Here is a 17,469-nt window from a genome sequence, read left to right on the forward strand (position 1 = left end):
ACTTTGTTTTTTTATGGTTGAGTAATATTCCTTTGTATATACGTACCACATCTTCTTTATCCATTCCTCCGTTGATGGATACGTAGGTTGCTTCCATGTCCTGGCTATTATAAATAGTGCTGCAATGAACACTGAGATTCCTTTTTTAAAAAACTCATCATCATCATGTTTATTATTTGTTTTCAGCCACTTTGAACAGGGCTTTCTGTCACTTGTAACTGAAGTATTCATACTGATGAAAGAAAAGGAACATGTGGGGAATTTTGATCTTCCTTAGCACAAACCCATAGTGCCCAATGGTAAAGAAGCAATGTGGAGAAGCAGATTGAAACCAGGCTCCCAGGCCATGTTGGTGTTTAAGCTGTTTATTGTTAGTACAGTAAGAATTTGTCCAAAAGTTGGCAATTGGGAAGTGATGTCATTTGGTAGGGAGAGGCAGATGTGGCTACAGGGAGACGACACTCTAAATAATCCATGTGACGGATGACAAAGGCTTAAACCAAGTGGTGGTAATGGAGATGGGGAGAATTAGATGGACATGAAATATTCTGTAGAAAGATTTATAGGCCATAAATCATAGACTTCTCCAGCTCTAATATTTCCCATTTATTTGACCAAATGGCACAATTGCTAGTCTTCATTCAATATGCTTCCTTTATGTTCTAAAGATTTTTTTTTCCATTTCAATTTTTATGAGTCTCTGGAGATAGCCCTTGAATATCGTGGGTCATTCTGCTTTCCTCTCCCATTAGCATCCCCTGCTCCTTCCTCACCCTTCCCTTCTCCAAAGGAATAAGATACATAAAATCATAATCAATGAAATTTGGACTCATCCTCCTAATAGCCAGCCAATATTATTCCTTAATTGTGTTTTTTTTTCTTTTTAATTCAGCAGTGTGTTTAAGGAGATAAGTTAATCGAGCTGCCAGGATGACATGAAGGGAGACATAAAAGTTATTGCTTTGGGGGCTGCTTCAGTCAACCCTCTTTCATTTTGCTTTACTGTCTCCCTATCTGTCAGAAAGGGGAAAAATATCTTTGGTGTTCGCTGATCTCTTGCACTGTCATACACAACTAACCAAGAAATAATATTTTTCTAGGTAATGTACTTTCATGTTTGATTTGATGGAATTTCATGAAGTCTTGACATAGTTTTGAAGTTCTCTTTAAAGATCCAGTGACTTTTGCATTTACTGAGCTCCGTCTTACAGAAATGCATTCTTTCAAACCTCCAAAAAAATCTGCAGTAGCATTTATTACTTTACTCCCCCTAAATCCAAATAAGCCAACAGTGTACAAGTCAGCAGCTTGGTAAATTGTAAAGTGTGGGAATATATAGATTTGCCTCACTTTACAGAAAGATGTGCTCCTAAAAAGTTAATCGGTTTTAAAATAAATCAATCCTATTTTTAAAACTCTGCGAAGTGGACTATTTAAGGGAACTCAGCAGCTAATCTTTTTTCTGTGTGAAGCTGTATCCTTTTGTAATGCAAATGTTCATGACTGAATTTATCTGCTTTATTATCTAAAAGCTTTGTATTTGGTTTTGGTTTTTATGAATGGCATGTTTATATTATTACTTTTTAATGACCAGTAATTATAATGACAAGAATCTCTTTCTCAGTCAGGTGCACAAACTTAGTACCAAGGTATAAATTCCCAAGAAAAGACCATTTCATATATACTTCTGTTCTTTCTAAAAGAACATCTCTGCACTAAATTATCAATGTGGTGAAAATATCAATAACATTAACATTGGTAATAAGCATAAACAGCTAATTAGGGTCTTATTTAAGTGACTATTGTCTAATATAACCACTTGCTTTTCACTCTTGTGATTCTCTTCATTAAGCTATTACTACCCCTAAACAAATGAACCATTTAAAAAAATTTGTGTGTTGTTCATTTTAAATTTCATATGCTATATATTTGAAAGCAGAAATCCAGACTCTAGACAACATATCCATGTATATACACCCATAATCAAGGTACCGTGTCATTATTTAGATAACAAATGTCTGGAATGGAAAGAAAACAGACATATGGGAGAAAAAAAAAGTCTTGTGCAGTTACATGTTACAGGAATCTGTTTGTCATATCAAAGGTTTTGAAGCATCCCATAGTGAGAGGTACCAAGAAAGGGCTTCTTGTGCCAGAGGAGAGCTTCTGCTCCACCAGGCATAAGAAGCCCCTTCTGAGCAAAGGATAAAGAGTGGTTATCATAGATCAGGGAAAAGAAAATGTGTGATCAAGGGAACATGATGTGAACCCATAATTTTGGAATCACTTAGATGAAGGATGTGTTGGATAGCATGGGTCTTAAAAGAAAATAAGTGAAGTGCTAGAGAAGCATTTACATGGGCATGTTGCTACTGTAATAAAAATTCTCAAAACTTCTACTGTAGTATGGGGGTGGGGTCCCGGAAAGGCTAAAACAAAACTTTAGAACATTAAAAGCATTGATTATTTAAGATAATTCTTCTGAATATTTTCCTTCAAGAGTGAAATTTCAGGGTCTTGGGCTAAAATTAGCATAATAAAGAGAAATTCAAGCGATGATAAAATCATTCCAATAATATGTATCTAATGAGTCAACTAACAATGAGTCTGCTACTCAGCCCTCATAAAATCATCCTGTTTTCCTAACACAAATGATATGGATTTTCTTTCTAGTGAGAAGACACTGAGGAAACCTCAAGTATCCTCATCCCGAATCCCCTCTATCTTCTAATACATAACCAGTTTCTTGAGCTGCACTGCCGTTGCCCCAGGAAACATTTCTTTTCCTTCCACTGAGCGTTTCCAAACCCTCCAGCTCTTAGTTGGCTTCATCTCACTAAGTCTATGCAAGGCTTGTGGAAATTTAACATTTCGTAAGTTGGAATGTAAAACAAGAATGAAGATCTGTTTTCGAAAGTCATTTTAGACATATTTATAACGTCGTATTCCAATGGATGCCCTCCAATAGCACCAGATATCTATCTATAAAGTGCTTCTGTTAATTGTCTTGAGCAATTTTTTTTTTACTCTACCCAAGTCGGTACTTTAAGTTTTCTCTTATTCTTTGACCATATTCTTTAAGAGCTTAAGTAGTCATTCAATATATATTTATTAGAAGACACTGTTAATATAGTCAATAGACACGGAAGTATAGGATTCATAGAACATAAATCTTGCTTCCAGGAGCAAGATGGTCTGGTAGGAAAAATAGGAAAGCAAAACAAGCAAAGAGCAGGAACACAGACAATAAAATGGGATAAGTGTTATGATGGCCATAAGTGCAGGGTGCAGATGGTCTACAAAAGCAACTGTAATTTTCTGTGGAAATTACTTTTAGACTTGCTAAGACTATAACGTATAATGTTGAGTGGCAATGATGTTCAGCCGTTAATTAGACTTTTCATTTCCATTTGAGGGGGAAAAAAAAGTAAAACTGAAAAGAAAGAAGATGGGTGATTTAACAGGTGAACCTATTAGAAAAATGTCCCTTCATTATTCTTACCCCGGCCAGTCCCTTCAATACTCAGTTGGGATGGTTTGCAGAGATTGTGGTGACACTCGATGACTTATAAGATGTAATAAGCGATATCCAGGGTTGCTTCTAAAGGATCATATTGAGACAAGAAAATAATAAACAATGAATGTGGATAGGGATAAAAGTCTTACTTTCATGTAATTAAGTTATAATGTGGAGCAAATAGAGACCAGATATTATACTTAGTACATTCATGTTCATACTTTTATATATTTATACTATGCTTCTCTACAAATGCTTAAAATGACTTTTGAAATTTCATTAGCAGGGGGAAGGATATTGCCTACATGATGAAAGTGATGTGGTTTTGGATTAGATATGCTTAAATAGATTCAATATTTGAACATGATAGGGAAATTATCGATTATGAGATAAGAGTAGACATAGAGCTAATCACCTTATTTATGCAAATAGATTAATAAGAAAATATTGGTTTAGTTGGTTTGTACATACAACAAACAGAGGAAGATGATTTTCACATTTCTCATCTCAGTGACCTAAAACTCCAGAAAGTTAAATCCAACTAAATACAGAATATGTATAAAATATTCACCCTGGGAGTGGAAAAAAGTCTCTTATTTGTTGACTAGTAATATGAACTTCAGTGAGACTGAGAACTCTAATATAGGGAAAACTCTAGGAAAAAATTTTTTTAGTCATCTTAGGAAAATAGAATGCTTGTAAACCACATTTTTATTCTTCACTCTTTTTTTCACTCCATCACTGGTCTTGATATGATGTAACACATTTTTTAAATTGCTTTTTTTCTTCAATCTTCATCTGTCCCACTTACATTGTCTGGATATTTAATTATTTTTCACTAGTGTGAACCACCTTTTAAGACAGGAGAATGAGCTGGTGATACCAGCTTCATGTATGGTTTGACTTGTTCTAGAATAATCCACTTACTTGATTTGTTAAAGCCATGATCCTTCCAGACTTAACTTTCAGATTTACTAGCCATGTAAAAGAGATGCTGTTCTCTCAGTGGGAAAGGATACCCTACAGAATGACTGCATCTCAGCACCCCTCCCCATGGAATGCTATAATGTTAACACACTTCCCTCAGAGGGAAAGCAATTCAAAGGTAAACAATCAGCTACCTCTCCCAGACATCTGACACATTATGTACAAAGTACCCTCAGTCCTGGAGGCTATTTTGTCAGCCTCAATCTTTAAAGTATATAGCATAAAGATTTAAAAGAGCCACCCGACAAGGGCATGGACATGCCTCAACCTTCACTTGGCTACATTTCAAAGAAACTGCACTGGCCATCTGAGCAGCTCTGCTTTATATCGTACAGAAAAGACAAATCTTCTGAACAAGGGGGAAAAAAAATCTACCAGACTAGAAAACATTCTGGCCAGCATGGTTGTGGAGGACACAGCATACCTGAGCAGTAATGAGCCTCGTCCACATGATGTGAAAATGAAGTGATGTTTCTGGTTTGTTTTGTTTGTTTCTTTTTTGTTGTTTGGGGTGTTTCTTAACCTGGTTTTTGCATCTGTAGGAGCTGAGTCTGGTTGTGATCTCTGGGGAGCATGTGGTGACGTGCCGTCAAGCAGTGTAACCCTTTGGAGAGTTTGATGACGATCTGTCCTTAATAGGCTGTCTCATTTTCTTACAGTTTTGTATTCTAGAATTATCCTTACTTATGACAGTTGCATTTCGAGCGTTTATATCAGTTTGTGCCAATTTACACAACTCCCAAGAAACCAGTTAATGGTCTAGAAGCTGGTTTCTTCAGAATTTTTTAAAACTTTCATTAGGGTGTCGATAGCGTTTTTGGTGATCTTTATTATGTAATTATGAACAAATGCTCTATTATCAATTTGAATCCTTTTGTCCACATGGGCATTTATGATCACGTCTATAGATTTTTACCTATGAAGAAACATGTTGGAGTAAATTGTTCTTGAATAGGAAGAATCACATTAAACTGCACAAGAGTCTGGCGTTAGTCCCTAGCTCTCCGACAAAGGGAGCCTTGACAACCTCAGCAAGTATGGCCAAGCATGTTTTGGCCCACAAGGGTCCTCCTGTGTGTGTCCTACTAAGTTCCTGTTCCATGCTGTTTGGTTCTGTGTTACAATGGCTGCTTCTTGCTTTAAGGCCTTCTGTGTAAGTTTTGGTTTTAGCACATGTGCTTGCTTTAAAAGAGTCTTTAAATATGAAATCTTCATCGACTGGTGTCAATGGAAAGTTTAGCATTCTGCAAAGCACTTTGAAAGCCAGCCATTTGATGAGCACTTGCTTCCCTTTCTCTCTGTGTGATCAGACATCCCCTCCTTCAGAGCTGTACAGTAATCTTCTGCAGTGTAGGCAATGGAATAGATGCTTTGAACTCCTTTTGCCCAAAAGATTATTTCCTACTTAATGTCTACACTGAAAAGAGCCACTCTATAGGCCTAACACCCCACTGCAAGTCCACAAAACTTGCCAAAAGATGGCATTAAAAGAAATAACAACACAATTTCTTCATTGGATGCAAAGAGGTACATTATAAAAGATGTCAGTTTTGAAGGCTTAGACTTGGTTCAAATTGCAGCTCCTCACTTACTCTCTGTGTTACCTTCAGCAGTGCATGATTTAGATTTCTGGGCTCCTATTTAACAGGGATTGTGAAACATAATGCCAAAGCAGCTGGCACAGTAAACAGTTCTGAAGTACATGGCATTTGTGGTAGTGACTTGAGAATTGGAAAATTGGCGATAAGTGAAACGTAAACTCTAACTACCCAAGAATGAAAGAGGAGATGGAAACGCTGCTTGGGTTTGCCGTGTAGCTAAGGTGCCTCTCATGAAAGCACGTGTCCTAGACAAGTTTTGTCCCTCAAGGGCGTTGGTCCTCAAATGCCTAAGGCTGGGTTGGAAGTAGCCGTAATTCCTGACATGCATGATTCCCTTCTGTCATTGTGGTTCAGGTAGCACTCCTTATCTGTTCTCCTGCCATCTGTGTTCAGATGGGGTCTAGTACTGTATGTCTAGGAAAAAAATTGGAGGAGTAGGTAGAATTTGTCTTTTGTCCACCCTGACTCGACCATTTCTTTGCTTTTGCCTGATTAATCCTCTTGTCGTGCCTCTCCGCCCTCTCCTTATCTCCCTAATCTATCCCCTTCAAATACTCTTTGGTTTTGTGAATCTTAATTTACGGACTTTTAAAAACTATTTTAGTTCAAAAGGAGAATTATCAACGATAGCTCATTGGTTCTCCACTCTATTCTCAACCCCTCTACTATTTCCTATGTCTGTCCTTTTGTCACAGTTTTTATTCACTTTCAATTTGCATTCTTAAACTTTTGTTGAACAGGCTTATATGCCAGTTACTAAGGCATACAAACCCAAATCACACCAGTGCCCTGCCCTCAGAAAGCTCATGTTAAATGTAACAGCAAATGGTTAAAATCCATTCATGGATATTATAATGTATTTATTTATTCAGAAAACATATACTGAATGACTGCAAGGGGCCAGTCTCTCATTTTACCACTGGTAAGTGAAATGATTGCTTTCTATCTTGGATTTATAATATAGTGTTTCCATGATGGATTTATAATATACTGTGTGGGGGGGAAGATAGAAACTAATTATACAAATAATTATATGATTGCAAATTCTGACTAAGTGATGTAAAGAAGTAACAAATGAATTACAGAGACTAACAAGAGACCAGAAATGCTAATTTTGCTTATCACGTGGTCTGGTAGGAATACATACAGGCAAATGGTCATACATACATATATACGGGAATACAGACAGGCAAATGAAGTTGGGAACTTTCACCTTTTCACTGAAAGGAAGCACTTTACAGCTTCTTTGCAACATTGCCAGAAGCACTACTTCTATGCTTTGGGGCCATTATTAAGTAAAATAAGGGTTACCTGAACCCAGGCACTGTCTTTCATAGCTGATTCTGGTTTTTTATCCACCTTGATCACCTCTGCCTTAAAATGTAATAATTATATTCTATTAACATTTAATATAATTTTTGATATAGTTAGATATTGATCAACTGTTTTATTAATAGTTTTCTGTTTGTTCCTCTGTGCTTTGGTACCCTTCTTCCCTTCTCATGTCTCATTTGAGATGATTTAAATATTTCTAAAAATTCCATTCTAATTTATCAATTGCGGTTTTTTTTTTGTTTTTTGGGGGTTTTTTTTTTGCGGTACGCGGGCCTCTCACTGTTGTGGCCTTTCCCGTTGCGGAGCACAGGCTCCGGACGCGCGGGCTCAGCGGCCATGGCTCACGGGCCCAGCCGCTCTGCGGCATGTGGGATCTTCCTGGACCGGGGCACAAACCCGTGTCCCCTGCATCGGCAGGCGGACTCTCAACCACTGCGCCACCAGGGAAGCCCTCAATTGCCTTTTTTAACATATGTTTCTTTGTATCTTTTTAATGACTGCTCCAGGGATTAAAATATACAACCTTAACTTTTCACAGTCTAACTGCAGTAAACATTGTATCACCCCAAATAAAATATAGGGAATTTGTTTATTCCCTCTACTTGAAACCTTTTATTCTAAGGTTGTCAAATGTAATCAATTTAATGTACTACAATCCCCAAAAGAAAATATAAATTTAGCTTTAAGTAATTCTATGAAATTTAACTGAACTTAGAATGAATTTTTTTTTAATATTTACACAGATATTTGCCACCCTCAAGGCATTTTGTTCTTCTATGAAGATCAAATGTTCCTTCTTGTTTCATTTTCCTCAGACTAAAGATCTTTTATCATCTCTTGTACTGTTAATCTGCTATTGACAACTTGTTTAATTTTCTGTTATCTGAAAATGTGTTTATTTTGCTTTAATTACTGATGGATATTTTTGGAAACTAAACATGTCTGAGTTGATAGATTTGTTTTTTTCTTTCAACTTTTAAAAAATGTTGGTCCACTGTCTTCTGACTTACATAGTTTCAAATGAGAAGTCTTCAGCCATTTGAATCATTTTTCCTCCTATGTATATGTTTGTTTTTTCCCTAGATTCTTCTAAGAATTTCTTTTTATCTTTAATTTTTATCAGGTTGAGTATAATGTGCTTATGTTGGCTTCCCTTTATTCATCCTGTTTGGGGTATGCTAAGTTTCTTGATGTTGTAAATGTATGTCTACCATCAAATTTCGGTCGTTTTTGGCCATTATATATTTAACTGTTTTTTTCTGCTCTTTACTTTCTCTTCTCTTTCTAGGACTCCAATTACACACATGTTGTAACTTTTGATATTGTTCCACTGGCCCTTTAGACTCTGTTTACTTTTTCAATATTCTTCTCCTTTTATTTCAAATTACATAACTTGTGAGGATCTCTTGTCAAGTTTACTGACTCTTCAGCACTTTAGTTATCTCATTAAGACCATCCTATGAATTTTTAATTTTAGCGTATATTTCATTTCTAAAGTTTCCATTGGGCTAATTTTTTCATAACTTCGATTTCTCTGCACAGAGTTTCTAATAGTTCATTCATTACCAACATAGTTTTTGCATCCAACTGATGATAGTTCTACCAGCTGCTTTAAAGTCCTTGTCTGATAATCTCAACATATGATTCATCATGCCTGTGGCCTCAGTCGATTGTCTCCTCCTTTCAGGACACCTTACATTTTCCTGGTTCTTTGTGAGGAGAATAATATTATATTGTTTCCCAGACATTGTGAATGTTGTGCTGTGGAGACTCAAAATTTAAATTTTGTTAGATTCCTCTGAAGAGGGTCGGCATTTTGTTTTAGCAGACAGTTTGCTTGCTTACGCCTAAACTGCAAAGTCTCACTCTCACCTCCAGTGAGGCAATTCCTATCTCGGTTACTCCTGTTGTCCTAATTTGAGGTGTTTGAAGTCTGCCTTGTACAGGTGTGAGTCAGGATATACAGTGGAATATTAGCCATAAAAAGCGAAATACTGCCATTTGCAGCAACATGGATAGACCTAGAAAATATTATGCTTAGTGAAATAAATCAAGCAGAGGAAGGAAAATACTGTATGTTATCACTTATATGTGGTAAATAATACAAATGAAAGTATATGCAAAACAGAAACAGACTCACAGTAATAGAAAACAAACTTGTGGTTACCAAAGGGGAGAGGGAAAGAGGGAGGAACAAATTAGGGGTATGAGATTAAGAGATACAAACTACTACATATAAAATAGATAAGCAACAAGGTATACTGTATAGCACAGGGAATTATACCCATTATATTATAACAACTTATAATGGAGTGTAATCTGCAAAAATACTGAATCACTATGCTGTATGCCAGAAACTAATGCAATAATGTAAATTAACTATACTTCAATTAAAGAAAACATATTTAAGGGGGAGGGATAAATGTGGAGTATCAGATTAACAGATACACACTACTATATATAAAATAGGTAAACAACAAGGATTTACTGTATAGTATAGGGAACTATATCCAGTATCGTGTAATAACCTATAATGAAAAAGTATCTGAAAAAAATATATATAACTGAATCACTTTGCTGTACACCTGGAACTAACACAATATAGTAAATCAACTGTACTTCAATAAGAAAAAAACATATTCAGTAAATATCTCATTTGAGCTATTGTAATTTTCACTCTTAGACATTCCTCTTGTGTCTTTTCATAGCCTCCATATTTCTATTTCTATGTTTTCCTTTAAATACTGCAATATATGATTACAATAGCTGTTTAATGCTTTTGTCTACTAATTTTTTCTTTGCTATTATTTTTATCTGTTTCTAATGACTGATTTTTGTCACCTAGTTATGGGTCACATTTTCCTGCTTCTGGAATGGCTGATAATCTTTCATTGGATGCTGAGCACTGTGAATTTTTAATGTTACCTTTCTGGATTTTGTTGTCTTTCTTTAATGGCTGTTGGCTTTGTTCTGAGAGACAGTTAAGTACTCACATTTTGATTTGATCTTTTGAGGCTAATTTTAATTCCTAAGCTTTGTTTGTGTGGGTCTCAAATAGCCTTTACTCTTGGGATATTTTAGTCTCACTACAAGAACCAGCCCTTCTATAGTTTCCACTAAATTTTCCAGTTGACCATGAAGCAATTTCTATTCTGACTGGTGGGGACTTAAATGCTTCTCAGTCCTGTGTGAGCTCTGAGAACAATTCAACTCACAGAACACCGGTTATAATGTTGCACAGTCTTATGGATTTCTACCATACATACATGCATGTTTGTATTCCAGAGATTCTAGAAATGTTTTTCATGATTCCCTCCTCCCCAGAACTATGCCACACAACTTCCCACTAGCTCAGACTTGATGACTTCTCAGTTTTCAGACTTCTCAACTCAACAAGACCTCTACCTTCTACTTAGGATTCCAGCTTCCCATTCCATAGCCCAGAATGTGTCCCCAGTCAGTACAACGTGGTCTTAAGTTTAACCTCATTTTTCCCTTTCTTTCAGGGATTAAGGTCCTGCATTGCTGGTGTTTCAAAGTCTGAAAAGAGTTATTTTATATATTTTGTCCAAGTTCCTGTTTTTTAAAACAGGAGGTTAAATATGGTCCCCATCCCTCCATTATCCCTTTAGAGTTTTTAACAAATATTTACTGCAGTAGATAAAAGGTGTAGCAAACATGATGGTATAAAGAGGAGAGATGGTGTTTGTTGAGATGCTACAAACCCCATATTGGGTCATTAGTATCGCATCTCATTCAAATTGCAAAGCAGAAAAATAATTGCTTAAATACATTTATTGATTGACTTCCCGGTATATTTTACTTAAAATATTATTAGCAAAGAGCACAAACTCCAAGAATCTTCAAGTTTGGCTAGGAGGTCAGTTTTATATCCATGTGATGCTGGAAGAAGAAACTTCAAGATATCTGTCATCATACCTAACAAATAAGATAGATGGCGTTCCATACATATCCTTGATTACCTGATGACTGTGGGGTCAATAATTAATTAATTTTATTTTCTGCTTTAATAACTTATTGTAGCTCCAGATACTAGACTTAATTTAATGAAGAAAAAGATAGAATTTTTATCTAATATCCAAATACAAGACTCCAGCTCCATCATGCCCCTGTGCACACCAGAAAAACAAAACAAAACAGATTCTTCAGGCCTTTTTCAAGAGTCTTAACAAGTTTTGTAAGATAAATGTCAACAAATGTGAACAGTTTCAATCACACATACGATTATAAAGGTAACACCAGCTAACATACTATTGTGCCTTTATTTATTATAAAGGATCATATTATAAATTTATTGGATAACCCTATGCTCCCATCAAACATAAAATGCATGACTTTAGAGTGTAATTAAACTACTTTAAGCTGTATATTTTACATGAACTTTGGAATTATTACCAGATATTTTTATTTTTCAAAGTCAACTCAGATGTTAGCAAACCATGGCTCACAGGCCAAATATAGTCCATTCCCTCTCTTTGTAAGTAAAGTCTTATTGGAACATATTCACTCCCATTTATTTCTGTATCTTCGGATGCTTTCATGGTACAACAGCAGAGTCCAGTAGTTGTAGCAGAAGCTGTAAGGCCGACAAAGCCTAAAATATTTACTGAACAGGAAAATATAAATGTATGTGGTGGTAGAAAGAAGAGATTAGAGAACAGGAAGAGATGGAAGAGGAATATGAAGAGAATTGTGTCCACATGGTTACTGTACATATTACTCTTTGATCCTCTGCCTCACTTAAAGTTAGAAATTTAAAGATAATTTTTAGCATCTGGAAGAGAATCTAGAGAGCATTTAGACTTTCAGTAAACTCCCCTAAATCCTGACTTCTTTCTTCACTCATGTGAAATAGGTTTGTAATCATTTTTATACCAGATTAACATAAGGCCAAGATGAAATAAAGAGTTTATGTGAAAATGTTTTCTGAACTGTAGAGTTGACCACCAGCAGGCACTCAATATATGTTTGTTGTATGCACAAGAGTTGTCTAGACCCCCTGGTTTTACAGAAGAGGAAATCAAGGCAGGGGGATTAGATGGATTGAGCAAGATCTCCCTGGTTATTTTGTGATGTACATAGAAATTGATCCAAGTCTTGTATTTCCTCTTTCAACACCATTTACACTGGAGCCCTAAATCTCCTTCTTCTGGATTCCTCTCCCCATTGCCTAACTTCAGGCTAAAAAAGGTTTACTCAACCCTATTCAACCTCCCATCCAGCTCATAAGTATATAGGTATCTTGTAAATATTTGGCTTGAAACACTCATGGCTTAGGGTTTTGTTTTTAATTTTTCTTTTTTTATATCTTTCCATCAGATTTGGGTTTTTTGTTTTATCTAGTTTTTTTTTTTCATTTCTTTTTATTCTAGGGAATGAAATGGAAAGGAAAAGCATATCCTGTGGTACCCACATCTTATATAATAACAAAATTAAGATTGAAACTGACACATAGTTACAGTGGATCTTAGCTGAAATAGAAACATATATGTATGTATGCATACACTTCTATGTTGGGATACATATATGCACAGATGGAAAATAGATGGTTAAATACTCCTTTGCTTCCTTGAAGTGCCTATAGATTAGTACTGCCCAAACGTCAGTATCAGATCTAAATATGATTTTTCTTAATGTATAAAAGAAAGGCATAAGACCACTTTCTGTTAGACTATGCAGTGCATCCCCAGGTATACTTTTAACCATTAGAAGCATACAGAAAAATCCTACTGAAATAGAATACCACCCACACCAAGGGCACTTGAAATGTTCCTCCCAGCGAAAAAGATATTTTAGACATTGTATCCTCAGTATCCGTAATGTCTATGATGTCTGGGGCTCGTGGTAGACACTCAGTTGTTTAGCAAATGCATATTTTCCTCCCTTGAATGATTCCTTCATTTCACTCTCTTACAGGAAAAAGAAATATTATATTAGTGAACAAAGGACTTTAAAAACTACGTCTTTCAAGCAAACTCTTTAAGTTCAAAAGCATTTTAATTTGTTTTGTTCTTTCTGTACTTGATGCCAAAGGCGTGATGCTGCCTGCCTTTGATTGCTTACAGGTAGAGGCAACTTGAGTCTGTTTCGTGGAGGATGCCAGGGGAGGTGAGAGGAAGCGTGAGGTGGAGATATTTCAGAACCAGATTGTACTTGGACTTGTCACAAATCTCCTTTGGAGAAGCATGGCAGCTCCAATTATGGGAGCAACAATAAAAGAGAGGAATGTCCTGACAGTTTGTGGGTGGGTGGACTCTGCCGGACCCGAAGAACCCACACCGTTCTTCACTTGAGCCCAATTGTGTCTGAATCTCTTTTGTTCCCAGAGCTGCTGTCTTTCTCTTGGTAAAAGGCAGTCACATATCCATACTTAGTAAACAATAGAGGCTTGCTGGTCACTCAAAAATTATTTAGATTTCTATATTGGCATTAGTGGATAAGCACTTACCTCTGTAAAATGGTCCGCAGTGAGGGATCTGCATGTGTAGAATACTGTTGAAAAGAAAACCTGTATGAAAGAGGAAGGGCTAGCATTTGGCAGGGTGATGCATGGTTTTATTTTTTTTTAAGTTTTTATCTTCTGAAATTTAGGGCAAGAATAAAACGCACAGAGAAAAATGCAGCTTGTGGGCAAGGCTTGGGTACCTTTAAAAAGTAAACAGGGACCAATGGCAATACCACATCCATAAAATGGGATGTGTAAGCAAAAGAGTTATCTTTTCTAAGGAAAAGTAAGTTGATTTACTTCTCTCACTTTGGAAGTATTTACTACAAGAAAATTCATGTAACAACGTTATTATTGAATGAATAATATATATTAAATGATAATTTTTTAGAAGAATGACAAAAATTTGGATTTTGGAAAAATATCAGCTATCAGCCATAATCCACCAACCAGATTTTATTTTTGCAAATCATTCTAGAGTCCACGTCTACAAGTAACCATATTCTTGTCAGTAACAGTTATTAAATACACATAAACTGTATAAGTTTTCCATGCTTAATTCGGTATGAATTTAAATCTGAACTATTTTGATGAAGAAAACCCTCTATATGGCACTCTTTAGGGTATTGAAATGTCAGCTGTATATTTCAAATTTTCATTGACATGAATACTCCCTACCTATCTGTACAGACATCAGAATGTCTTTACACAGTCATCATTTATTTTGACTTATCAAATATCAGAGGGGAAAATAAATGAGTGTGTTTCTTAAGGCCATCTCATCAGTAGGTGTGGCTGGTATTCCCTGGCATCGATTTTCTAGTAGATGGCATGCCAAAGTCTTAAGGCTAAAAGTAATTATATCCAATGTAAGTTAGTTATTCATTGTCAGTTAAAAGTGTCTTTTCAAAGAAGGATTTGAATCTACATATATAAAAACTATTTCAAGAACAGAAGTACAAGACGTACAAGTTAAATGACTTATTCAACTTTCAAACACAAAGTGAAAGTCAGAAAATATTGAGCGAGAGTAAGTGAAAAATACGTTGGAGTTACAAAGGCGTTTCTAGGTAAGGAATTTTACCTTGTTTACATTGAAAATAGGTTGGCAGCAGACTAGAAGTTATTGAGCACTGCCTTTTTCCTGTATTGTGTTACCCTTTTCCTCTATTGTATTCATTATATGCTAAGGAAAAAAATGTCATTGTATTGCAACTGTGTATTCAACTACACCTGTTATATAATATTACTTAATTTAGCTAAGTGATAATGTTTCCTAATGTTGACTAAAACATTTCTTAAACGCTGGTAGTCAGACTGGAACATTCCCTGGTAGCACAATGATAATATGCTTTCAGTTAAATTATATGAAGTTGGGTAATATAGAAATATACTACTCTATATAATAAGCCATAGAAACCTAATTATTTTAAATTAGTGTTACTTTGATAGCACTAAATTTCTTGCTAAGGACATCACGACCTTCTCAAGGGTTTTGGTTGAATCCAACTCTTTGAACTTACATTTTTATTCGTCTCCTTTCCAAGTATTTTGTTTTAAATACATTGGTAATATTCTTTAAATCATACCTGTAATATAGTTTCTCTCTGGATCTTTACAATTTGTGTAAGTTACATGTATTATGCCCTTAATATGACACAATTATCACTCTAATTAGAGGCAGATGTGACTGACAATTATGGATGTAGTTTCTCTTACTTTCCTGTCTAGTTTTAACACATCCCCAAATAATATGTTCCCCCTCCAAAAAAAATGCCCCCCCCAAAAAACAAGCTGCAAACTTCTTTGTTAGGAAATTTCTACCTAAATGTTGTAACACTATAAGATTCTCAGTCCCAATAGGATTAAAAATAAAGAGATGAACTAGATTTGTGAATCTGAGTCTTCTCTTTAAAGCCACCAAAACCCCCCTCGCCCCACTTCTTTGTGTTCACACCCCTGAAATATTTGCAGGCAGTTAGCATGTTCCCACTTAGTCCTTGCTTAGCCAAGCTATACATACTCTTTTAATCTTTTTTTCATGCAGTAAGTCAAACTCTTCCTTCTGATGTTGTCTGAACTCTTTCCAGTACATCCATATATTTCAAAATAGCATTCTAGTGTTGACGATATGTCCATTGTTTTCTATTTTAGAAAGCTTTTCATGGGACCAGAGCAACAAACTGAATTCTTTAGATAGAGTTTATTTCAGAGAGGACGTGTAAATAATAGCATAATTATTACAAATTATCACTTGCCCACGTGACAATGGAGGGATGTCCCAATTTCACTTTTCTACCTTTGTGGGCTATAGGGATAGAGAATTTTTAAAGTCACATTTATTTTGTAAATTCTTTTTCTCCAAATGTATGTGAGGATGGGTTCTATAATATTTAATAATATCTTCCAAATGTCCGTTGGGTAAGTTTGTTTTTCACCCAGTTTTATAGATGAAGGTCTAGTTTATAAATTATACTTTCACGTCTACTTATCTTTGCCTCCTCTCATTTTATGCGGACTTGGCAATGGTATGGTTTTAAAGTGAAATCGACACACTGTACCTTGACCCATCAAGAGAATCTGAAATTCTTTACCTTGCTTTGCAGAGGAATAGGGGATTTTTATTTTACTCTACTTTACGTTTTATGAAATGGAACATACACATTTCTCTTCTTTCTGCCTCCTTCCTTCCCCAAAGACGTCCAAGCTTCTCCGACAATGCATATGTAACCCACCATCTCTAATACCATTTCAAATCATGGACTAAAGAGCTGTTGGTCCAGTTTTCATGTCTGTGTTTGTTAATCATCCTCAGTAATTTGGTGCAAAGGGAGATGAGTGAGGATGATAAGGAGATGGGAGTGGACTCTCTTATGTGAATAGGATATTAGTGAGTGGGAAGCTGGGACTTTCCTATTCCTAAAAGAACTAATTTCATGGGTATAAGAGACAATGGTTCTACAAGCCCTCTGCCTGAAGATATATGATTATTATCATCGTTACTACTCCATACTTCCCCAGAAAGAAGGCTGAACCAAAGAGCTGAAATCACTTGACAAAATCTCTGTTGTTGAAAACCGTTGCCCAAATCTCTGCAAAAGGCACAAATGCGTTAGAGACCTCATCTTACTAGCTCACTATCATTCAAATGTATTGATAGTTTAATACTATCAGAATAAGATGAGGGCTGCATTGCTAATCAAAAAAGTTAAAACCTAAGTAGGTTAGTAGGCAGACCTACTACTTATAACCTAAGTAGGTTAGTAGAAAAGATAAGTAGGCAAAGTAGGATTGAATGGTAAGAGAAGAGTAAAGGGTCTGAAACAATGTAATTGGAAACATTAAAAAGGGCCACATAGCTGGTGTGTGTTTCCTTGAGTGTGATGGTTTGGCCAGGGAGAAGTTACCTAATGACGGTTTCTATCAAAATTCTATATGCAGATTTTTGGTATAGGAAAATAGGATATTCAATTTACTCTCTGAAATTTTCAGTTTTTATCAAAATGTTTTGGTTATGTAGACATAGTCACAATCTTATTATTTTTCCGTAACTCTAAAATGTA

Source organism: Grampus griseus (genome assembly GCF_964374135.1).
Source record: "Grampus griseus genome assembly, chromosome: 17".
Lineage (NCBI taxonomy): Eukaryota > Metazoa > Chordata > Mammalia > Artiodactyla > Delphinidae > Grampus > Grampus griseus.